General features: G+C 50.5%; 1 protein-coding gene across 3 annotated transcripts in view; it reads left to right on the top strand.

Moving 5' to 3' along the window:
* Positions 1-25527, top strand: part of Jakmip1 (janus kinase and microtubule interacting protein 1) — a 137274-nt gene that overhangs the window by 1894 nt on the left and 109853 nt on the right. The window lies entirely within an intron of this gene.

Raw genomic sequence — 25527 nt, 5'->3', positions numbered from 1 at the left:
AGCTCTCTTCTGGGTCTTTTCACAGCAAGAAACCTCCAAAGCGTCATGGTGCAAGACTATCACCATTTTCCCCTTCACAGACCTTCCGTATCTCATTGCCCCCACTATCAGGCATGCTCCTCACGTCCGGGCTTCTCTGGCCCATCTGTCCCCCTACCCTGTATCAGCCCCAAGAAGGACCACCTTTGTGCTCTGTGGACATGTCTTCACGCAGGTTTTTCCACATGTAATTTTTTTCCCATTTCCCCTCTCTTGTCTGTGTGGAGAACTTCTATTCATACCGTAAGGCCCAACACTCAAGCTGCTTTCTTTGTAGCTTTCTCTGAATCTGCCAAATTGGGGTTCTCTCACCTGGGCCTCCCAGGACTTCACATGCGTGTACAGCATAGTGTTTGTGTAGTTTTTTCCTTAAGCAGACCATGCTCACTAGACACTGGGGACACAGGAGATCTGAGAAGCTGGTAGCCTGTCTTTGTTGGGGCTCTGTCTTCCTGGGGAGGGGGTCACACTGGCAGTGTCAGGGCTGTAAGAGAGACACATGCAGGGACGCATGACAGGAAGACTTTGTGAGGAGGTGGCAGATGGGGCCTTCTCCCATGGTGTGGGGCCAGGGACAGGCAGGAATAGGACCAGTTTCTAAGGCGTAAGCTAGCAGTAGTCTCCACTGTGCTCATGGCTGTCTTTTTTACTACCTGAAGACATAACCTGCTGGCCAGTGATTGTTTTATTCAGACCCCTCCCCCACTCACCCTTGGGCTTCCCAACTAAATGGGGTCCTCCCTTGGACAGACTGTGGGGTCTTCTCCCGGTCAGTCTCCTCCCTACAGCCTTGGTGGTGGCGGAGGGGCTGGAAATCTGCAGGGCTTCTGAACTTGGGCTCCCCTGTGTCCCGTTTCTTATTGCTGTGTGGTCTTGGGCAAGGCAGTTAAACTCTCTGAGCCCTCATGCCCTGTACCAGTGGGGAGCAATGGTCCCCATTGGTCCCCCGCTCTGGTGGGGACCAGCAGTGTGTTCTACGAGGAAGACTTTTTCTTTAGTTACGTCATAGAGCAGATGCTCACATCAGAGGCCCTCTTTTGTCTTTCTCTGGCTGACAGTGGAGATAGTGATGATAAGTAGCAGCCACTGGCTAGGTGAGCAGGGCTGGGCAGAGGGACTGCGGTGAAGACCAGCCCAGCTCTACTGGCTGTGACCTTGGCCGAGTGACTTAGCCTTTCTGAGCTCAGTGCATTTTTCTGCAAGTGGGAGTGAGGGTTATATAAGGAGAACAGCTCTCATTGCTTCACTCCCACTCCTGCCAGGAGTGCTCTCCTGACAACTGCACAGCCGCTCAGGTAAGGAGCACTCGATGAGGAAGAGCAGTTGCAGGGCACAGGGGTTCAGCCAGTCTCCCTGGGACCTCAAAAGCTGTCACCCCACAGGCACACTGACCCCTGCAGTGCAAAGTCACCTCCTTGCAACGCCATCTCCCTGAGAAATTGCTCAGCCACCTGCTCAGTGGAAGGGTAGCAGTATAGTGTAATTTGTGGCCACTGCTGAAGTCAGGCTTAGAGAAGGCTCCCCAGGCCGGCTGGTAGTAGGACAGATCTCCAAGTCTTGGCCCCTACCCTGATACCTTTAGAAAGTGTTTTGTTTGCTCCTGCTTTTCCTGGACCAGGTGGGCAGTGAGAGAGGGGACTCTGAGCCTGCTCTGTGCAAGGGTGGCATATCCCTCCTCTAGGTGGTGGAAAGGCAAGAGCCTGGCAGGGACTGGCCAGGAAGGCGGTGACACATGCATGTGGCAGGATCCCAGTGGGGAGCAGAAGAGAAGGCAGCCCTCTGAGGGTGGCAGGGTAAGGGAGGACACTGTTGGGGTAGAGGTACTCTGCTCTTGCTTTGGCATGAGTATTTATTCGCAGAACTGCCCCAGGAAGTATTAAACCTCTTGTATATCTGCAGAAGTGGGCTAGAAATTATCTTTCTAGAACAGTTAACATTTGCCAAACGCTTATCAAGCACTGGGGTTCTTGCCAGGAGCTGGCAAGCTAAGGCTTGCTGCCTGTTTTTGTAAATAAAGTTTTATTGGAACACAGCCACACCCATTTGTGTATGAATGGTGTATAGCTGCCTGCACCACACTGGCAGAATTGAGCAGTTGGGGCAGGCAACTGTGAGGCCCCAAACATTTACTGTCTGGCCCTGTCTAAGAGGGTTTGCTGGCTGTGTCCTGTGCTATTGTGACCTGACTGAGTCCATCCGGTCCCTGAGTGGAATTTTTAACAGATGGGCACAGAGAGTCTCTGAAGCCTACCCAGAGTCACGCAGCTGATAAGTTCCACGGCAGGGATTTGAAGGCAAGAAGCCCATTTTCTTTTTGATTTTTTGGTTCTCCAGAAGATTTATGTTTTTTTGTTAGCTCTAATTGAATCTTGCCATGTTCATACAATGTAGTGTATATAAAAAATGTGTTGACAGTCTAGTACCTGACCAATGTAAATATTTGTAGGTTAAACGGATGTATTTGATATTTAATAACAGCTAATATGTTAACTCTTTTAAGTATGAGACTCACTTACATTGCTGCACAGTCGTCACTGCCATCCACTCTAGAACTTTCCATCATCCTCCACTGGCACCTCAGATTCTTCACTGCTGGCCCTTGCTGCCTGTTCAGTTTGCAGAGAAAAGCAAACATTAACAACTTCCTGGTTGGTAGAGAAGGCGTTGACATCAGCCTCAGGTTGCCTCCCAGCTCTGTTGTTCATCAGCTTTACAAGCCCTCAGAACCCCCATCTTGGGGAGAGAGGGTGACCCCATTTCCATCCTTGCATATCACGAGGGTGTGAGGATGAGGTGGAAGAGCAGGGAAAGGGCCTGGCCTAGGATCGGGTTGTGGACGGTAGCCCCAACCCGATGGTCCTTGGGACCGGCTGCTGGGTAGCCTGTGCCTCCCATGTGGTCTGCCATGTTAGAAGCATCCTCAGGACCCATCAGGTGTCCCAAACTCTTAACCTGGACTGTGGAGACCCAGAGCCTGGTGCAGGGCACCACCCTCCTCTCCCATGGCTCAGGCTTGGCTGAAGGGCCACTTTGAGTGAAAGGGATTTCACATGCACCAGCAGGGACTGCTCTTTGTACCCGTAATGCCCTTGTGTGTGCCAGGTCAGAGGGATGTGCTGGCCCGGTTCGCTGGCCTCTGAGCATCTCCCTTCACTGTGTTTTGAGCCAGAAGCCTGGGACTGGCCCTGGTTCCTTCCTTAGGGCTGGAGGGAGTGGGATGCACTCCCAGGGGGATGTCTTGCTTCCCAGGAGGCATGTGGTCAGGTTGCCAGGCTGTGATCGAGTGATGTCTCTGTCCTTTTCTTAAGGCCTGGGACTTCTCTTGTCGCACTTTCTTCTGGTGCTTCTGGAGGCTGGTGCTGTGTCTGCTGTTCTGACTTGTGAGTTTTAATTAGCGTGATCACGATTCTCATTTTTCATTGAAGCAATTCTTTTCCCCATTTTAAAAATGGAGATGAAATTCACCTAACATAAATTAACCATTTTAAAGTGTGCAATGTAGTGATATTTCGCACAGCTTTGGCAGCCACTCCCTCAGTGTAGTCACCTTCATCTCTCCCTTAGAAAACCCCATGCCCATTAGTGTCACTTCCCCCATTTGCTCTCCCTAGTCCCTGGACCCCCTGATCTGTGTTCAGCCTCTGCATTGACCTCCTCCGGACATTTCCTAGACACAGAACCATGCAGCTCATGGCTTTGTGTGACTGGCTTCTTTCACTGAGCATCGTGTTTTCAAAGTGTGTCTGTGCCTCATTCCTTTTGATGGCCAAATAATATTCCATTGTGTCTGTCCACTCATCTGTTCATGTACATCTGGGCTGTTTCCACCTTTGGCTATGAGGGCTGGTGTTTGAAGCAGTGCACATAGTGCTACAATCCTCTTCTTCCCCTTGCCCATTCATTCATCAGTTCAGCCACTTGTCAAACAGTTGTGAATACGCCCTCCACGCCAGCACTGTACTGGGAGCGTCTGGCCTTGGCTTGTTCTTAAAAAGCTGGAGATTGGTGTATGGACTCTTGTTTTCCCAGCAAGAGCGTGGGAGCATCCTGGGGCAGGAGGGACAAGGTGGAGGCTGAGGAAATAGCCAAGGGAGGCAGCTGGCATGGTGCAGGAAGCCCTGGCTGCCTTTCTGCTGGTTTCTGGAACATGCTGGACTCTTCCTGCTTGGAGCATTTGCTGTTTGTTGTTTGAAATGTGCTCCCTGCCCTCACCCAGACTGGCTTCTTCCCATCTTTATGTACCAACCTCAATCACTGACTCACGTAGGGACTCGACTTTCCCTCACCCTCAGCACTCTTTCTTCCAGAATCATTTCACTTCCTCAGATACCATCATTTCTCCCTACTCCCCCAGAGTAGAATAAAGCACCATGAGGGGCCAGGTGTATTCGTGCATGCCTGTAATCCCAGCTACTCAGGAGATGGAGTTAGGAGGCTGGTAGTCTAATGCCATCCTGGGCAAAAACATAAGATCTTATCTGAAAAACAAATGAAAGCCAAAAGGACTGAGGTTCAGTTCAAGTGGGAGAGTGCCTACTTCACGTGTGCAGGTCCTGGGTTCCATTCTCATACCACAGAGAAAGGAAGGAAGGGAGGGAGGAAGGGAGGAGGGAGGATGTGGGGAGAGAGAGAGAGAAAGAGAGAGAAAAGAAGGGAGGGAGGAAGGGAGGGAGGAGGGGAGGAAAGAGAGGGAGGGAGAAAGGGAGGGAGGAAAGGAGGAAGGGAGGAAGGAAGGAAGGAAGGGAGGGAGGGAGGGAGGAAGGGAGGGAGGGAGGAAAGAAGGAAGGAAAGAAGGAAGGAAGGAAGGACCATGAGGGCAGGAACTGCCTCCTGGGTTTTCTGGTCTCAAAAAAAGTACTCATTGTTATTTATTGGAGGAAGCTGTGACTTAATTTCCTAATGCCACCTGGCTTTGTGGTAAGGCTGGTGACTTAATCTTTCTGGCTTCACTACCTCTTGTGAAATCTGGAGGATGTCCCTGCCCCTTGGGATTGGTGTCAGTAACACATAAACTAACAGAGCAGACAGCCCAGTGCAGGGTTGGCCTGCAGTGGGCACTTGTAGGCTGGCATGGCTGCTAGTGGGGGCTGTAGATGTCTCGGTCATCGTGATCATGAGCAAGTCTCCTAAGGCCCAGGACTCACAGACTTGCCCCGAGGTGGCCAGAGGACCTCCTGGAGCTGAGATCTTGAGTGAGTTTGCTAATGCCTGGTGACTCACACACTTGCCCCAGATGGCCAGGGGACCTCCTGAGCTGAGCTGTCCTGTTACAGCAGCCACTCTCTGCTGTGGCTCTAGAGCACTGGAATGTGGCACCGAGATGGACTGTGAGTAGACAGTAAACAGTAATCCCTGGATTTCAGCCTTTCTATGACAAAAGGAGAGTGTAAGAGAGCTCAGTCATGACTCTGACATTGAGTGTGTGTTGACATGGTCCTACTTTGGATATTTGGGGTTAAGTGAAATGCATTCTCAATTTCACTGTATTTTAAAATTGTTTTGAAATGTGACTACTAGGAAATTTAACATTATAGGCTGGGAGATGTAGCTTGGTGGTAGAGCACTTACCTAGCATGCCTGAGATTCTGGGTTCCGTCCCCAGCACCACAAATTACATGTGGGGCTTACATTGTATCCCTTCCTGCAGAGCCACTGTAGGCTGTAGTCCCCCTGAGGACCAGGCTCAGCTTGGTGGCACCCAGGGTCCATATCCCAGCTCCACTTCTGTTGCACGTGCGACCTTAGGCAAGGAAGGTGAATGATGTCTGTGTTTGTTCCCTTTGTAAACAGGAAGCTGAGTCTGATGGCAGTGACAAGGCCTCCTTGTGTCCTGCTAGGGCCTGGAGCCCCATGAGGCCTAGACATGGTGCCCTCGGCAGCTTACTTTCTGGGGGAGGGAGACCCACAGTCCATGCAATTTAAATAGACTAATCCAGTCACCAAAGCTCACCGTGAGTTCTTCGAAAGCTACAAGTAGGGAGATGTGACAGTTTCATGGGGGTGACAGCCAGTTTCTAGCTCTGTGTCCCCAGGAGAGGCCTCATAGCTGTTTCTTGCCACCGGCAGCCAGGTGATGACTTGGGTACGGCCTGGAAGTGTCCGGCCACTTCTGCCTGGAGTGACTCCCACTGATGGCTCTGGCCTGTCAGTCACTCGTGGTGTTCATTGCACCAGGATTTAAGAGCTGGCAACCTCATGGTGTCCTGAGGGAGGCAAGTACTGGCGACCTTTCCCGCACCTCCCCATGTGGCCGCTGCTACTGCTGTCCCCAGGCTGGGGCTGGGCGTCCGATTCTAGGGTGTGGCACAGGCCACTGTCTTGTTTTGTGCACCCACTCTGCTCCACTGCTTTCTGCCACGAGGGAGGGGGACTGTGGGCTGGATCCCTGGTATAGCCAGGAGCCACGAGGGAGCATGTTCTTTTTCAGCATGGGATATCACTGGTGGAGAGAAGCATGGGAGGACACCGTCCTGAGTGTGTCCTCCACGTCTTACTCAAGCACATGTGCCTGCAGGTGTCTTGTGTTGTGCCACCTGCGGGTGTGGGATGGGAGACAGCTGTACTCACCCATAAACTAGCATGAGCCGTGGGTGGAGGGGGTTATTGAGAGCAGCAGTGGGTCATCAGCCCTCTCCAGCCTGCAGTGGCCTGGCGCCATCTCGCTGGTACAGAAGGAGTGACAAGTCTGTCTGCCCAGGCAGAAATGGTGGTGGTGGGTTTCAGACCAGCCTTGGTCTTTCCCGGAGGAGCTGACTACACATGGCAAGAGTGCGGGGTGAACAAGTCTCGCGAGCAAAGGTACAACGCAAGGACTATCGTGATAAAGTTGTATTTGTGGGAGATCTTTGTGAAATATGCAGATGTTAGCTGCGCCTGTCACATGCACAGTGACTAACTCCCTCTGTGTCCCAGCCTCAGATATACACAGTGAAGTTTACTAATGGTAGAGAGTGCAGTCCCCTTAGCCTGGTACGCAAGGACCATGGCAGGCCCCCAGCTCAGGTCCCCTCATTCTTCCTCCTCAGACCTTGCTGCCTGCTCCCGTATCACGCTTCCAGGCAAGACCCTGGCCTGTCCGGGTGCCTTTTTTGGCCTTGCTTAGTCTATAAGTGCAGATTGAAGGAATGAAGTCAGGCTGGACTAGGATGGGGCCACCCCAGGGCGGGGGGATGGACCGAAGGGGCTTCCTCTGCTCCCCTCTGCTTTTGCCAGCTTGTGTGGCATGGTCCACTTTGCCTCCCTGTCTTGCCATGCCTGCCCTGGAGCCTATGTCCAGCTGCACCATCCACTTGCTGTTTCTCACTGAGCCTGGTCTTTGCACAGGCTGTCCTTTCTGATGGAGGTGGATCAGCCGTCCATATGGTGAACACTTCCACTTGGACCTCAGATCCATTATGGGCCTTCTGAAAAACCTTCCCTGACTGCCTTCCTCCCATGCCCAGGAGGGGCCAAGCCTGTCCCAGGGTCTCTGTTACTGCCCTGGACACTGTACTGTCACGGCCTGAGACTCGTCTGAGTCCCTCTTGAAGGAACGACAAGGCTAGACATGCTGTCTGATTCCTAGTGGGATTCCCAGGCCTGGTGCAGGGCAGGGCGCACAGTGGGTCATACTCTTGGCTTGTAATGTCAGCGTCTCATCAGGAGCACAGCCTGCTCCTCTATCTCTTGTTCACATCCAATCCACCTGCCCTCAGTGTCACTGTGCTCTCTGAGCAGCCACCTCTAGGGTGGCTGTCTAAACCCAGACTCCATAATGCTGGGAGTTGAAACACCCCAGGTTGTTGTATCAGCCCCAGGATGACATTTGGGGAGCACCTCTAAAACTCATAGGTCCCCCCGCCCCTCCAGACTTGCAGCCTTTTTCTAGTTTAGGGCAGCAGAAAATGTCCAAGAGCTACTCTTCAGAACCCAAACTGCCCCGCGTTTCTGGGAGGCTGCATTTCTTCTGAAATTGGCTTGGGTTTTCTTTCAACTGCCTGCTCACAGTGCACTTTGGAAGCCAGCCTCTCTGGATGTTGGCTGGGCTGCTTGCTGGGTGAGTGCACATTAAGCCTGTATAGACAGATTCTGCTGTGAGGCTTGGTGCCTCCGGGTTTGGGTGCAAGGAACTGCTTTTTTCCTACCAACTGCCTTGCTTTGAAAGGGGCACCCTTTCAGGGAAGCACTACATTTGCCCTGGGAGAGCCATGTGCGAGAGGACCTGTGCCTTACGGACCCCCCGATTTTTCTGGGGGATGGTGAAACACAATGCAAGATGCTTCAGACTGAAGACACCAGCAAGGCCTGTGGCTGGATAGCATATCAGAAATTGGGGGTCCTGCAGCAGAAGATGGGTGGGGGTGCCAGGGTGCTGTTTCATGGCATAGGTTGTGAATTTGGGATTTTACAATTCCCAAGCTCCTGGGGTTTGCAGCTGCCCTTCGTTTTCACTGGTGAACAAGAGAGGGCTTTGTAGGTAATGTAAGAGGTCAAGCGGCGAGGAGGTTTGGGAGTACATGGCTCTCTTAGCAGCGATGCGGATTGCGGTCTCCCGTGCTGTCCTCTCTGTCCATTGCAGCAGCCAAAGAAAGGGCCTCCTTGTCACCTGTGCCACGTTACATGACAGCAAGGTGGAGCATATGCCTACCTTCCTGCCCTTCCCTTTCTGCCTTGATGTGAGCTTGTCACCATATGCCATGAAGCAGATCCCAAAACACCGAGGCCTCACCCTGCCTTCTTGTGGGGAGGTCAGCTTGTAAGACCTCAAACCCTCCAGCCCAGGAAGCTGGCAATGGATGTTTCTCTGGATGGCGTCCTGTGACCATTAGACAAATAATTGATTTGTCCTCACTTCCTGGAAGCAGAGAGAAAAAAATCATGATCGATTTGAAAATGTGCCATTTAGGAGCTTAAAATGGTCAGCGAGGTAAATTTTCTATCTGAATTGAGTGGCAAGAGCTCTTTGAATCATATGCCCAATGTAATGCCTGAGTCATTTCATGCAGAAGACAGCAATAAAGAGGACTAGAGGGAGAAAAGTGATATGAGACAAACAGAAAACAAAAAGCAAAATGACAGGCATAAATCCAGCTATAGCAGTAACAATAGCAAATGTGAGTGGATTAAAAAATCCAGTCAAAAGATAGATATTGTTGGACTGGATAAAGTAGATGATCCAACTATATGCTATCTTAATCCTCGTGGATTACTATAACAAAATGTCGTAGGCTGGGAAGCTTATAAACAATAGAAGTTTTATTCACATGGTTCTGGAGGCTGGGAAGTCCAAATTAAGGCACCAGTGGATTCAGTCCTCATAGGTGCTTTTCCTGTGAGGTCATCACATGGCAAGAGGGGCTAGCTAGCTCCCTGGGGTATGTATGTATGTATGTATGTATGTATGTATTTTGATGGTACTGGGGTTGAACTCAGGGCCTCATGCTTGATAGGCAGGTGCTCTACCACTTGAGCCACCCTGTAGCCCTTTTTTTTTTTTTTTTAGTTTCCTGGTAGGGTTTTTCCATTTTTCCCTGGGTCTGGCCTCAGACCATGATCCTCCTCCCTACAGTTTCTCACATAGCTAGGATGTCAGGCATGCACCAGCACACCTGGCTTATTGATAGAGATGGGGGCCTCCAACTGCAATCCTCCCAATCTCCACCTCTCAAGTAACAGATTACAGGCATGAGCCACCATGCCTTGTTCTGAGGTTTCTTTTCTTTCTTTCTCTTTTTGCAGTACTGGGGTTTGAACTCAGGGCCTACACCCTGAGCCGCTCTGCCAGCCCTTTTTTTGTGATGGATTTTTTTCGAGGTAGGGTTTCATGAACTATTTGCCTGGGGGCTGGCTTTGAACCATTATCCTCCTAATCTCTGCCTCCTGAGTAGCTCAGATTACAGCGTGAGCCATTTTACAGGGCAAAGCCTCAGGAACCACCTCCCAAAGGTTCACCTTCTAATACTGTAGCATTGACTAAAATTAGGTTTCAACATATGGAGTCTGGGAAGACAAACTCATTCAGACCACAGCACTGCCTGTAGAAGACACACTTTAGAGTCAAGGCACAAATGGATCGAAAGTAGAAGGATGAGAAGAGATATGCAAATGGCCACCATGAGGAAGCTAGTATTTGGCAAAGTAGACTTTAAACAAAAAAAACGTTACCAGAAATAAAGAGCAATATTTAATAATGGTGAAAGCGGCAATACACAGAAGTATGTAACAATTGTAAACATATTTGCACCTAATGACAGCGCACTAAAATACATGAAGCAAAACCTAAGGAAGTGAAGGAGGAAGTAGAAAAGCAATAATTATGATTGGATACTTCAGGACCCCTGCCCCCTGTGGATGGGGATGGAACCCAGGGCCCCTACATGTTAGGCAGGTGCTCTACCATTGAGCTACACCGCACCCCAAGACCCCACTTTCAAAAATGGATGAAACAACCATAGGAAACAAACACCATCGTAAACCCACTAGAGCTGACAGATGTCTACCGAACATTCCACCAGCAGCATGACAATACACGTTCTCAATGCACAGGAGTCATTCTCCAGGACAGACCTATGCTAGGCCACAATACAACATCAGTTAAATGAAAAGCAGAGAAAAAATACACAAGAAACCTGTGACCACTGAGATCAGAAGTCAGTAGCAGCAAACACCTGGCCATAGCTGACCTCAGCTCTGACCTTGGCAGCCAGACATCCACAGCCCCACCTTTCCCTTCCATCCTCTCCTTAAGTGATGGACTCCTTACCTGTTTACTTCCTGGCTGAACTGACCCCTGGCGTTTCTCTCCCACTGTTTCCAGCTCCCCTGCCTTGGCTCATGCTGGCCTGCTGGACTGCCCACTTATGCCTTCCCCACCCTGCCTGCCTATCTTGCCCCTGATGGGCTCCGGGCAGCCTTTACTGCTCTCCCTCCCCTCCCCTCCCCTCCACTGCCCGGCAGCCTTCCCACTCTGGGCCTTGGTCATTTGCAGCACCACTTCTTTCTTGGCCTCCTTCCTGTGCCTTTACCAGAGTTGAGCACCCCGCTGGGTGCTTGGTTCTGTCCAGGTTGGTCCCAGTACCAATGGGAGGGCTCTGGGGGTGGAGCCTGTGACTAGTGCCTCTTCTCCTTCTACTGCCCAGCACCAGTGGGAAATGACCTCTTCAATGAGGTGACATGATCTGAACTATTACAATAGCTACTTCAAGTCTATAAATATTTTTTCAATGTAATTTTAATAGTTTAGATAGCAAAGTTGATGCTGGGCTATGAAGGGTGATGCCTGGAACACTGTTGTCATCAGCCTCACTGGGGTTTGTGCAATGCACAGATCAGAGCAGTGGGGTCCTGGTTAGCAAAAGCAGCAGCAGCAGCAGCAGCAGCAGCATCCGGGTCTTGTAGAACCACATGTCTTCTGGTCCAGTCCTGACCTGTTTATGCTGAGGTCCTGGGGAAAGCCCCAACAGTCTTGTATTTATTTATCTATTGAGATACTGGGGTTTGAACTCAGAGACCTGGGCTTGCTAGGCAGGCACTCTACCACTTGAGCCACACCCCTACCTCTTTTTGTATTAGTTATTTTTTGGGTAGGGTCTGGTGTTTTTGTTCAGGGCTGGCCTCAAACTTCAATCCTCCTACCTATGCCTCCTAAGTAGCTGGGATAGCCTCCTAACACTGTGACCAGCCTGAAGAACTTCTGATACATCCTCCAGTTCAGAAAGTAGGGACAACAGGACCCCTTGCTACTCATTCTATAGTTCTGTTCTGTCTGTCTGTCTGGTTCTTTCTGAATAGTTGACAGTGGGCAGAAGTCGCTCTTCTCTCCTGCTATACACTGTCCTCTCTGGCTGTAGGTGAGTGAGGGGACTCCGGCTTTGTGCAGTGCACAGGTGTTTCCTCTGCATATGCAGACGCGTGTGCTCAAAATTGGCACTGAGAGGGGAGGGTGTGCTTGGCTTTGCATGTTTTGTGGAGGAATGAAGTTGTCCTTGCTTGCACTGAGCTCCCCCTGCACTCTCTCCCATCTCATGATGGTGGGTGTGGCCTGTGCCATCCTCTGGAGGGAAGGAAGGAAGGCTAAGGGATGTGGAAAGCAGGTAGGGGCCAGGAACTGGGGGAGAGGGTGCTGGCTTTGATTCTCCCCTACTGCCTTTCTGTGATGCCTTAGGCTCTGTCCGCTGTGTGCAGAGCAACTGGCTTCTGCCCACTGAGCAGGGATGAAGTCCTAGAGCAGTGTGACCAATGTGATACCCTTACCTCATTCTGGTCTCTTTCCCCATCTGCAAAATGAAATTAAAAAAAAAACAAACAAACAATGAAACCATCCTGCCCTGATACACAAAACTGGGAAGTAGTGATTTATTAGCGCTTCTGTCCTGTCTCGGATAGCACTATTTGTAAGGCAGTTTTTTACTTTAGTAACATGGCTTTTGTTTGTTTGTTGTTTTGTTTTTGGTCTTAAAGTCTTTGTACTTGATGAATTTAATTTTCTTTCTTTTTTTCTTTGGCAGTACTGGGTTCTCTCTGGTTTTTTTGGCAGTACTGGGGTTTGTAGGGCCTCATGCTTGCTAGGCAGGTGCTCTACCACTTGAGCCACTGTGCCAGCACTTTTTTTGGTAGAACTAGGGCTTGAACTCAGGACCTTGTGCCTGGCAGGCAAGCACTTTACCACTTGAGCCATGGCCCCCACACTCCTTTTGCGTTTAGTTTGTTTTTTCAGATAGGGTCTCGTGCTTTTGCCCTAGTACTCAGACTCCTATCTCCACAACCCAAGAAACTGGGATTACAGGCGTGCATCATGATTTAACTTATGTAAGGGACGCATCCCAAGTGTTCGTGGGCTTTGCTGTGGCCCTGAAAATGTCCTGTGTAGTGACAGCTGTCACAGCACATCTGCAGCTGGCAATGTCTGTGAGTAACTTGTCTCTCATGCTCCAGCCTTTCACTGGAGAGGGCAGGAGTGGCTGTGACCCGAGACTGGGACTTGCTGGGTGCTCACCTGACCCAGGCTTCTGCAGTGGGATCTACAGAGGATTAGCGTTTGGGGGTGAAGCTTGTTTGAGTTTGTGCGATGTTTGTGGAATTTTAGATGATTACACCTAGAATAAAGAATGAGACATTTTTGGTATCCCCCGAGAGTTCCTCCCCCAGCATCTTCGATGAGCACCCAGGCTTGGAGGAACGGGGTTTAAAGACCAGTGCCCTGAGTGCTGACAGTCCTGCTCCATTTCAGGCACAGGCCACCATTCCTCACAGGTGTGTGTCAGTGTGTTGTCGTCTGCTCAACGGCATCATGGTTGGCCCGTCGTTGTGTCCCAACCTCCAAGTGTCCTCATGTTCCTAAGGCCGAGATCATCCAGCACCACCATTGGCTGCTCTAAGCCCCACACTTGCCTTCCTCCTAGTCTCAGGGAACAGACGTGGAGAATCCTGTGCTGTCCAGGACTGATGGGGCTCCTCTGCACTCCACCTCCCTTGGAGTGGCTCTGGAATTCATGGAATGCTTGGGAAGGGAAACCAGGGTACCCAGCTGGGGTGACATCTTCCTGAAACCCGGATGAAGCCCAGATTCCTTGTTGCCACATGTGTGTCCTCACCTCTTGACATTCCTGTTAGTGCTGTCGTAGTGACTTGTGGCTGCTGTAGTAAGCACCGTAGGCCGGGGGCCTATCTTTAGAGACTTGCTAATCACGGTCTGGAGGCTGAAGTCTGAGGTGGAGGTGCCATCCAGTTCCGGTCCTGGGGAGAGCCCTCTTCCTGTTTGGCAGGCAGCTGCCTTCTTGCCTCATAGGGTACAGACAGGGGAACTAGCTCTCTCATGGGTCTACTCCTAGTGTCAGTGATCTTCACCTTCACCTTCCCGAAGACTCCACCTCTTCACACCATCACGCTGGGGGCTGGGGAGGATCAACGTACGCATTATGGGAGTCACAGACATTCAGTTCCTGACACCCCCTCCTCCATCACAGAACTGTCTATATTCCCTGACCTCATGGGGCCCTCCCTCTTCCTGTGTGCACAGCTGAGCTACTCTGCACCCTTTCTGCTGCCTCTCCCATTCCTCAGGGACTTCCCTCCCCTCCAGGCTGAGGCAGGTACCTCCTGCTTCTCTCTGTCACTGTCCTAGCCACACTGCATGGTTCTTGTCTTTCACAGTCTCTCCTCCCCAGAGCAGGAGCTCCAGAGGGCAGGGACCATGTGAGACTCACGCCTGAGGCCCTGCACTCAGCACAGGGCCACCATAGGCCAGGCGTGGGATGCTGTTGAATGGAATGAATGAATGAATGAAAGGGGCAATGTGTTCTGGCTGCTGTCCCTTAATCTTCTGCGGGCCTCCATTCCTCTGCCTGCATTTTCTGATGCTCCTTCTAGATGTCCTCTCCGTCATCGCACTGGTCCCAAGAGCCCTTGGTCTACCCAGATACCACCTGGACTTGTTAAGGTGTCTTTGCATCTCATCTGGGAGCTCCTCATGGCTGTAGTGGGAGGGGGACACTGGGACAGCCAGCCTCCGGCTGGTCCCATGCGTGAGTCTGCAAAGACTGCCCCCCAGCGGTTGGTCTTAGACTTTCCTTCCCTCCCTGCTGAGCTGGTCATAACCTGACATCAAGTGACTGAGTAGCTTGGCAGTGAGCTCATCTTGTCAGAGCACCTCAGGCCTGTAACCAGTGTCACTCTTTGAGTCCCTGGTCTCTCCCTACCCATCTCAGCCCCACCCCCATGCCTCTTTTCTGGAGACACTTTCAGGAGGGAAGGTGGCACCTGTGAACTTGGTGTCCCCATCCCCTGCTTGTATCACAGAGCTCTGTGCATGCAGTAGATGCTGGCAGGTATCTGCTAGGACTGTCCCGGGTCTACCAAACCACCGTGAATGACTGGTGTCAAAGGATGTGAAAACCACATAAAGAAGTTGCTCTCTGCCTGGGTGTCGCCAACACCCTTGCTTGCTCTTGGCAGTGTTCAGCCTTGTGACTCATTTCAGCAGAGGTGGGATAGAAATGACCTGATGACTGGGGCCAGTTTGGGGACTTCTTAAGCGACCCTTGCATGGTAAGGGGAGGGTGCTAAGTGATGCAGGCAGTGCCAAGAGTCAGCAAACAACAGTGGAAGAGCAAAGGCTTTGCATTCAGGTGGGGGCTCGAGCAAGTCCTAAGCCTGCTTGGTGCTCAATGTCCCCCTCTAAAGTGAGACAGTAGCAGGTCCTTCTCAAGGACCCAAGGAGCACCAAAATCATGTGTGCAAGCCATCTACCCTCAGGTATGTCTGCAGAATGGCTGGGACTTGTTGCCCTATACATGTAGTTACTTTGTCCTTCTCTCTGATGGAACAGTGTCTGTGCCACCTTTGTGGCTCTATCCTCAGTTCTAGTGTAGTACCTGTTACCTGGAAGCCACACAGCAGAGCAGGTGAGAGCACAGACAGTGGGGTCACACTGCTTGGCTCTACCCTCTCACTGCCCCTTGCTGGCTATCACATTGCTCAAAGTATTTCACCCTTTCCTGCTGGGACCCTAACATGATCACCTATTAGAGTGGATGTACCGATGCCCTGGGGATGCAGAGTGCAAAGTACTTTGGAAAGCTTAGAATGGTTCCTGGCTCATAGTGACAGGTACGTAAGTGGTGACCGTTGTTATTACTTGGTGTGTGCTTGTTGAATTGTGTTGAATTCTGTCTGATCGGGAGAGGGTATAGAGTCTGTCGTGGTCCTTAAATCCCCTTGCAGTACGTATACTGCCCAACCCCACCTTTTCAGCACCTGATAAGAGTTTACAGTGCAAAGCTCAGGAAAAAAGAAAACTCCACATGTCCAGAATGTTCTAAAGGAAGCATCGCTATGTCCTGGATTCTGATAAACAACTCTGATTCCTCCATCTGATGCGTGCATCCTGTGGATTCTGCACATGTTATGAGTAGCAATTTTATCAGATATTTTTTGTGTTTTGGTGGGGAATTGAAGTGGGTGATTTTTTGGTGATACTGGAAACATTTCATGAGCTGGAATATTGAGAAAGTCCTGTTTTCTGGGACTGTCTTGGTGGCATTTCATTTTCTGTCAATATGCTTTGTTTTTGGCAGTCTACAGTTTGATGTGCAGTAAGGAACTTGTCTGTTCACCCCAAATGTGCTCTTGGATGTCTGCTGTGAGCGTGCAGGCTCTGCTGCTCCCAGGGACAGAAAACTAAACAGATGCAGTTCTTAGGGCCATTGGGAAGTGGCCTGAGAGCCAGACAGGTCTGGGGTTGACCCCTGACTCTTCCATTTAATGCTTTGGGTCTTGGGAATGTGACTTCACCCCCTCCAGCCTCAGTTTCCTTATCTATCCAATAATACTGTTACCTGTTTTACAGGAGGCTTGGAGGATGGGCCCAGCACACTGCCCAGCACAGAGCAGGCTCTTACAAATAGCTGCTCTTGGTTTAGCTGCGCTTCTGGGCCTGGGAGCCTGCTTCTGATGCTCTGATTTTGGCCACCTGAGCCATTTCCTTGCTCCTGTTCTCTGTCTGGTGCACTGGGCAGAGGTGTGGGAGGGGACTGAGAGGTCTGGTTTCCTGTGGGGTTTGGCTTTGCCTCTTTGTCCTATTGGCAAGGATTGTGGGGGGTTCAGAATGGCTGAGGAGGCAGGGCCTCATGCCTGGGGCTCAGCCTTCCTATCCCTCCCACAGTCTGCCTCTGGGCTGCTGCATTTACTGAGTGCTCCATGGGGGGGAGGTGCTTTGTGTTCCTTCTGCAGCCTCTCACCCACCATGCCGGGTGGAGGAAGCCAAGGCACAGAGTCATCAGGGTCAGAGTTAGTGATCGGGGGCCTGGAGTGACAGCATTGCCCCTTTCCACACACAGTACCGTCTTTGCAGGTGGTTCAGTGAAGTCGTATGGAAGGCAGTTGGGAGGGTCTTTCCAAAAGCAGTTTCACGGGCACTGCCAGATATTTCATTTCATGAAAAAGAGAAAAAACTGTAACTATTTGAAAAGCACCTTTCAGTGTTAATTTTTTCACCCTCTGAACATCTTTCTAGTTTTGTTTCCTAGGAACACAGTATAACATGGACTTTTAGGATGCACTCATCCACACCAAGACTGCCCCATTGCTTGCTTGCTTTGGAGTATTTTCTCTGTCTTGGACAAGCAATTGGTAACCAATGAATGACCGGTGCACCTCCCAGCCAAGTACTGGAGGTGGGGACAGATGTGAGCAGTCTCCCTGTGATAGGGAAGGGACTTGGGACAAGAGAAAGGGATTTCAAAGGAGATAGGCATGTGAGCTGTGTTTGGGTGGGTATGAGGTCAGCAGAGGCCTCCCTGGGGAAGTGACCATGGGGCATGGTAGGAAAAGCTCCTTACCTGAAGGTAGCCAGCTCTCAATAGTGGATATAAAACACTAAGGGATCAATTTTTCAATACCCACCTGGAGTGTGGCTAGTTATGCCAAAGGGCTGGACTTTTAATTTCTTCCCCCCCGTTCCTCCCCCCAAACCCCAGGGAGGAGGGGCCAGGACAGAAAGCAAGGAATCTTGTGTGGCTTGGAGAGGTGGACTTAGGGCAGGGCCAGAAGCAGAAGGGAGGGGCTCCATTGGCTTTAACAATGTCCAGAAGTAAGGACAGGTGCTCAGGAAGTAGAAGTGGTGTTTTAGGGTTCATTTCCCCTCCTTCTGGCTTAAAATTGACTTTGGAGTTTAGGAGGCTTAGCAGGGCTTGGGGAGGAGAAGAGTCACCGGCAGAGGGATGGGCTTGGTGCGTGATGACAGTGGCTCTGACTTAGGTAGTGGCATTAGAGGTAGGGCAGAGGGGTGGATCACTGATGTTCAGGAGAGGGGCAGCCATTATCAGTATGGCTCTTCCCTGTGTCTGTGAGAGGGGCTGCGTAGCCTCAGGCCCTGCAATGGTGTCTGAATTTGTTTAATCCACACAGAGTCTCAGGACTCAGAGAGGTGAGGCCATTGGGATGAGAGTCTCTCAGGCAATTTAGGGGTTGGGGCTGGGATTTGACTGTACATCCCACGGTGAAGTCCAGGTGCCTTTCTCTATGTTCTGCTGCTCTCTGGGGAGGACCACAGTAGTCATGGGCAGGAACTTTGGCTGTCATGGAGCAAGTGATAGTGTAGCTTATAGGCCTTTATTGCTGTGAGTCAGTGACACGGTAAGAAGAGCAGAGGACTGGGAGTTAAGACTCTGGGTTCAAATCCTGCCTCCCTGCTTTCAGATACACACTCTTCCCTTGACTTGGACCTCCAACTGTGGAGCTCATTCCTCTACGTCAGTGTTTCGAAGACTGAAACTGGAGTTTTAGCCCCAGGGCCAAACTTCTGGGGTTCCTCATGTCAGGTCTGGTCACTTGCCTCAACACTCCAAGTAAAGAAATGAGTATTGGTGAAGGGCAGAGAAATGAGATTTTTACACAACACAGACTTGAAGTAAGCATGTCAGCCCATCTGTGGGGTTCAGACATGAGGTATAGGTTTAAACAGAGAAAGAGAAAGAATTTAGGATGGGGGAAAAGGTATGCATAATTAAACAGTTCCAGCCAGTGGCCTGGTTGATCTCTATTTCAGTCCTGGCTCTGGGAAGGGTTCAGGGGGGTCACTATTGCTGTCATCACTTGAAGGGAACAATCTGGTCAAGATAAGCAAGTCACAGGCCTGTTCTGTGAAGGCCCTGCTCTTCCCTTCCTTGGGTACAGCTTCCTCTAGCCCTCCTACCTCCTTGTATTTTTTAATTTATTTTTTGGTGGTACTGGGGTTTGAACTCAGGGTCTCATGCTTGCTAGGCAGGAGCTCTACCACTTGAGTCACTCCGCCAGCCCTCTTCTTGTTATGTTATCGATCAGTTCTGTTCTTCCTGGATTGCAAGGTGGTTAAAAGGTGGCTCAGAACACAGATGAACACAAAAATGAAGGCAGGGATACCAAGTTTTTTACCTGCTTTTTGTTAATTTGTGGGTCCATGTAAGGAGTGAGTGCTTTTCAGCAAAAGCAGCTTACAGACCTGACGCAAGACTGACATGTGTCTATAGGTAACCTTCTCCCATACCAAGTTCCTTTGCGGTTTCAGGATGCCAGTAAGTGCCCAGGCAGGGCCGCTGTTCATGGCAAGGCCAGTGTCCTGCTGGCTCTTTTAAAATAAGCATCAATACTTTCTGGCCATACAGGCTGATAGTGCTGTTTTGAGGTTCACCTAGTGGGGCACCACGCAGGGAGCTCTGCTGCCTGGCACTTCTGTGTTTGAAGTCTGGGTTCACTGGGCTCACTGCTGTGGGCCTCAGTTTCTCCAATGGTAGTCATGGAAATCTTATCTCCCAGCCCCTAATCTCTTTGATCTTGCTGTGCCATCCTGAGTGAGTCCGGGGACATGGCACAGTGCTGCTTCCCCTTTCTACAGAAAAGCAGCCTTAGTAGGAGTGATAAGGAGCCAAAGTAGATCAAGATGTACAGTGTAGCTTAACCCATGCCTTAGGAATTCTTCCCTGTCCGCATTCAGTTGGGCTCTAAGTCCTGTCTGGTTTTGCCTCCTAAAATGTTCACATCCCCTTCACACCTCAGGCCTCTTTGCCCCCCCTCACCAGACACAGCTTTACACAGCCTCCTCACTGCCTCTGTGCTTCCAGGGGGTGCCCTCCAGGCAGCTCTCCTTGTTAATCCAGGAGTACTGCTCTGCAAAGCACCAGCCTTTTCTTTTCAGCCATAAACCTCTCTGTGCCCCAGTCTGTGCTTAAGGTTAAGTTCTGGCTCTCTAGTAACAGACACTCCTTCTTTCTCTTCATGAGCCATAAGGGAGGTGGAGGTCAGCCGTGGAGTTTGGCTTTTACCCCCAAGACAGCAGGGGAGCCAGGCATGGTCTGTGGATTTGCTGTCTTCTGATGCTGAGGAAAGTGGTGGTAACTACTAGGGTCAGGGGGCTCATGGGGATGTATGGGTGGGGCAGATGGGGAGGAAGTGGCTAGGGGCACAATGGAGTGGGGGGCACAGAAGGAATGGTCCTTGACAGATGAGGGAACTGGGTGTCATGGTCTAGTTCAGGGGCGCTAAGGGACCAGAGTGACAGACCAGGGATAGCTGCAAGGACCCCTTTCAAGAGAGCCTGCAGTAGTTGGGAGCAAGTTTAGCTGTTTCAAGAAAGAGCTGATGCTTTGCAAATGGGGAAACTGAGGCCCACAGCAGCAGCGTGACATCTCCACAGTGACTCAGCAGGTAGAGAGGTATGAGAGCAGGTTCCTGGCTCTTCAGCACTGTGGTCCCTCTCTGACTGACACTGCCAGCTTCCAGGACAGAGGCCATCATGGCTCCGGGATCATGGCTTCTGATTTCCCAAACATGAGCCCAAGACCAGACCAGGCATCAGCCGAGGATTCCTGTCCTCTGTCACTGGGCCTGGATGCCCTTCTGCCTGCCTGGCTGTGCTCTGCTGGCTGCTGTGGTTATTGTTGATTGTCACTATTTTGGGGAGGTCTGTGGTTCAGAGCACCTCCGACAGACCCGACTGCTTTTCAGTAGCGCTCTGTGGCCTGGATCAGGAAAACAATCCTTTTGCTATACACTTGGTGATATTTGAGTGGTGACAAATGATCAATGACAAAATTTCTGATTTTGATAATTGTGCAATTGTGCTTCAGTATCCACAGGGGATTGGTTCTGGGAACGCCTCAGGTATCAAAATCCAAGGATGCTCAGGTCCCTTTAGGGGTGTGTGGTGTTTGCATAGAACCTATACACCTCCTCCCGTGTACTTAAAAGCATGTCACCCAGTGCAGTGCAGATGCTATGTAAAGGGTTGTTGTACTGCATTGTTCGGGGAATAATGACAAGGAGAGAGTTTATATGTGTTCAGTACAGAAGCAACTTAAAAAAATATTTTTGATCTGTGTTTGTTTGAGTTCACAGATGTGGGGCTAACAGATAGGGAGGACTGACTGCTTTGTGATTTTATAGTGTCCTCAGTCATAAGACATCAAAGTCTAGGATGAGATGTCATGGTGTCTGAAGCACCCAGATGGAAATGTATCTTTAGAGTTGGACAAAACAGGTAGGGAAAAATGGGAACGGTTGGTGAATCCAGGTGAAGGTACAAGAGTTCACTGTGCTATTCTTGGAACTTTTCAGTGGGTTTTGAAACTTTATAAAATAAAAAGTTTTAAAAAATGTGTTCCTAGTGGCAACAGCATCTTGGGGAGTCTGTCGTGTTCCCCAATCTACCCTGTGGTCTTGACCCCTCCATGTCTCCATCACTGTGCCTACCTACTAGTTGAGATGGGGGGGTCTCACACACAAAACAATTTGTCTGGGCTGGCCTTGAACCATGGTTCTCCCAAGTAGCTAGGATGATAAGTGTGAGTCACAAGTGTCCGGCTTCCTCATAGCTTTAGCATGCCTGTGTGTGGACCGATTTTCCTTCTCTTCCATTTTTCTTAGTTTTATTACCTTTTAAAATTACTAAAGTGTCATTGTACTATCCAAATAGAGAAGGGCATAGGAAATGAATAGGCTGCTTTCTCTTTAGCCCTCTGGCCTGTCTGTGTGTTGGCAGGAGACTTTTCCCCCTTGCTCTGCTTGTGGAACATATACATCTGAACATGCATAGCTTGTGGGATGCAGGCCAGGCCTCCTCTTTTCGTTGTTTATCCTTTGCGAACCTGGGTAGCCTCCCAGAAGTCTCAGTGAGGGGCTCACCTCCTCTAGGAAGCCTCACACCCTGAGTGCTACCTCTCGCAAGTAAGTCATCTGATTCCAAGCTGCCTCCCCTGTCAGCTCTCAGGTGACAGGAGGCAGGAGGCAGCAGCTGTTCCCCTCTCACCACCCATGCTGGAGCTGGGGGCCCAGGAGATGTGTGGTCAGTATGTGTTGTGAGCCAAGAGCCAGGGGAAGTGGCCTGGGTGAGGTAGCCATGTGTGCAGACCCTCTAAGGAAGAGCAGCTTTCTTGGCCAATCACCTCTTCTAGCCCTTGGGAACAAGTCCTGGGCCCTGAGAATCTAGGTCAGCGGTCACTTCGGGAAACTGGCCACTGCCATCCTGCAGTTCCTGTGCCCTGGCACCAAGGCCCTGTGTGGGTTGTGTGGACAGGATGGCCATGAGCTGCCTACAAATGAACCAGGACTGGGTCCTCTCTCCTCCCCCCAGGTCCAGAACAGGCCTGGCCAGCTGGGGTCTGAGGTGACAGGAAGGAGGACGGGCCAGTTGCCAGAGCAGCACAGATCTAGATATGGGCCTGGCTGTCTCTGACTTTCCACAACCCCTCTGCTTCCTCCTGGGAGCCCTGGCTTTCTGCAGCTGGAATTACTAATGTTATCTGCAGATTGTCTGGTTGGTGCCAAGGAACCAGGCACTGCCACCGAAGGAAGTGAGAAGTCTGCAAGATGGACAGCCGAGGGGCAACTTCTCAGCCAGTGCAGTCTGCTAGGTCTTGGCTCGAGCAGCTTTCCTGAGCTCTGTGCCAAGGCAGCTCTAGGGGATGGGCCATTGAGACTGGGGATCATAGAGAGTAAAGCACTAGACTGGAGATCAAGACTTTCCCTTCAGGGAGGGCAGTGGGCTGGGGACCCTTGGGTGGCTTGGGATAGAGTGAGTCAGGGAGTCACCATCTGTGGTGTTCTGGGAGCCAGTGAAGAGAAGGAAGGGAGATATCAGGCTTCATTGTTAGTTGCTTATTAACAATAAACAGCAGTAATGCTTGGCTAGTGAATGTCAGCATGGCTCTGCAGGAACATACACACCACCAGGTTCAAAACAAGCATTGCCCCAGCGAATGGAGGCACAGACTGGGCGGTGCAGAGACTGTAAAGTTGGTGCCTCTTGGCACCGTCAGTCACCAGAGGAGCTCTGATCCTGCCCTGCACTGGGTGAGGAAGTGGACTCTTGAGACAAGAGAAGGCCATCCTGCCTTCAAGGTCTCCTGGTCTAGGTGTGTGGTCTCTGGAAACTCTGATCAGAAGACACTTAGGTTCTTGGGTCCTGGATGGAGGAATCCAGGCAGCACACGTGGATTTAGTAAAGGAGATAATGAAGTTTATTATAGGTGAAGGAGGGAATCACAGGGTGGTGTGGTCTCTGCCAGGTGGGGTGGAGAAGTGTCAAGTAGGAAAAAATGGTGGTCTCTTTGTTTTAAGGCATTTTAAAATCACCAATAACCTGTAGGCGGGGAAGGATCTGGACGGTCCCTGGGTAGGGCGATAGATCATTCTGCATACATTTATGCTAATTTTCAGGCATCCTAACTTGAAGTGGATAGAATTTTCCCTAGTTTGTTGTTGTTGTTTCTGGCTAGCTCTGTAGCTAGCAAAGGATTTGCAATTGAAAAGAGCCCTGAGGACTGCTAAAATCTTGCAATTGGAAAGAGACTCGGAGAGAGTGATGAAAGTGTCTAATCTGAAATGTCCTAGGCTAAGGTATATGATGCCTGCCTAAGAGTCCCAATAACATCCTTTCCCTGTTTTTAACCTTCCTTAAAGGTAGTTTTGGAGGTTGAAATCATCAGCGCTTCAGAAATGAAGAGCTGGGTGTGGTGGTGTATGCTTGTAAGCCTGACTACTCAGGAGAGAAAGGCTGGAGAATCTCAAATTCCAGGCCAGCCCTTAAAAATGAAATACAAACAAAAGTGTTGGGGGCATGGCTCAAGTAGTAGAGTACTTGCCTAGCAAGTGGGAGGCCCTGGGGTCAATGCTCAGAACTGCAAAGGGGGGGACCATGAAGACTGTCTTTCCACACTGTCAGTATTTTGCTCTGATGCTCTCTGCCTTGCATGCTGAACAAATATGGAAGAGAATCAAGATGGCTGCACTACAACAGGCTCTCTTTTTCTTTGGTTCTTGTCTGCCTTTCTACCTAGATTGGTGTGCTTTGATGGCTGGACTTGGTTGTGAATGCTCCCGAGTAGTGATGGTGGTGGTGATGGTGAAGGTGATGGTGGTGGTGAGGGTGGTAATGGTGGGGGTGGGGGTGATGGTGATGGTGGTGGTGATGGTGGTGATGGTGGTGATGGTGGTGGTGATGGTTGTGATGATGGTGGTGGTGATGGTGGCGATGATTTTTTTTTTCATTTTTCTTTTATTATTCATATGTGCATACAAGGCTTGGTTCATTTCTCCCCCCTGCCCCCACCCCCTCCCTTACCACCCACTCCACCCCCTCCTGCTCCCCCCCCTCAATACCCAGCAGAAACTATTTTGCCCTTATCTCTAATTTTGTTGTAGAGAGAGTATAAGCAATAATAGGAAGGAACAAGGGGTTTTGCTGGTTGAGATAAGGATAGCTATATAGGGCATTGACTCACATTGATTTCCTGTGCGTGTGTGTTACCTTCTAGGTTAATTCTTTTTGATCTAACCTTTTCTCTAGTTCCTGGTCCCCTTTTCCTATTGGCCTCAGTTGCTTTAAGGTATCTGCTTTAGTTTCTCTGCGTTAAGAGCAACAAATGCTAGCTAGTTTTTTAGGTGTCTTACCTATCCTCACCCCTCCCTTGTGTGCTCTCGCTTTTATCATGTGCTCATAGTCCAATCCCCTTGTTGTGTTTGCCCTTGATCTAATGTCCACATATGAGGGAGAACATACGATTTTTGGTCTTTTGAGCCAGGCTAACCTCACTCAGAATGATGTTCTCCAATTCCATCCATTTACCAGCGAATGATAACATTTCGTTCTTCTTCATGGCTGCATAAAATTGCATTGTGTATAGATACCACATTTTCTTAATCCATTCGTCAGTGCTGGGGCATCTTGGCTGTTTCCATAACTTGGCTATTGTGAATAGTGCCGCAATAAACATGGATGTGCAGGTGCCTCTGGAGTAACAGTCTTTTGGGTCTATCCCCAAGAGTGGTATTGCTGGATCAAATGGTAGATCGATGTCCAGCTTTTTAAGTAGCTTCCAAATTTTTTTCCAGAGTGGTTGTACTAGTCTACATTCCCACCAACAGTGTAAGAGGGTTCCTTTTTCCCCGCATCCTCAGTGGTGGCGATGATTTTGATGTGGTTGTGGTGACTAAGTTGTAGGTGCTGATGGTGCAGGTGATGGTGAGGGAGATGGTGATGATGGTGGTGGAGGTGGTGATGGTGGAGGTGATAGGATGGTATTAGTGGTGGTAGTAAAACTTATAAAATTACAGGGAGCATCAAGGCCCTCAGTGAGCATTCTCCTAGTCTACTAGCCCACTGCCTTCTTGTAACAACCTATGAGGTGGAAAGCACTCCTTGCCCCATTTTCCAAGTGAGACCCTGAAGGTCCAAGGCCACATGGCTCAATGCCTCCGGAGAGCAGCTCCTCCCTCCTCCAGAGCCACCTGATGATGGCCTCCTCCTGTCTGGTATCCCGCACCCCTGTGCCAATCCCTGGCAGCCAGAGCCATTTCCTCCAGGAACCCTGCCTGGACCCCAACCCCAAGCCTTTCTGGGTCCTCATTCCTCAGAGCCACCTGGTAGCCTTCCTGGTGGACAGACAGACCTCCTTGTCAATGCAGGGAGATAATACCTGGAGTCTCCTCCAGGGCCTGCCTTTGCAGGTGTGTGGGACCAGCTGTGACACTGAGTACCTG

Source organism: Castor canadensis, chromosome 9, assembly GCF_047511655.1.
Source record: "Castor canadensis chromosome 9, mCasCan1.hap1v2, whole genome shotgun sequence".
Lineage (NCBI taxonomy): Eukaryota > Metazoa > Chordata > Mammalia > Rodentia > Castoridae > Castor > Castor canadensis.
Note: the sequence above shows the minus strand (reverse complement) of the source record. Positions and strands in the feature narration are given on the sequence as shown.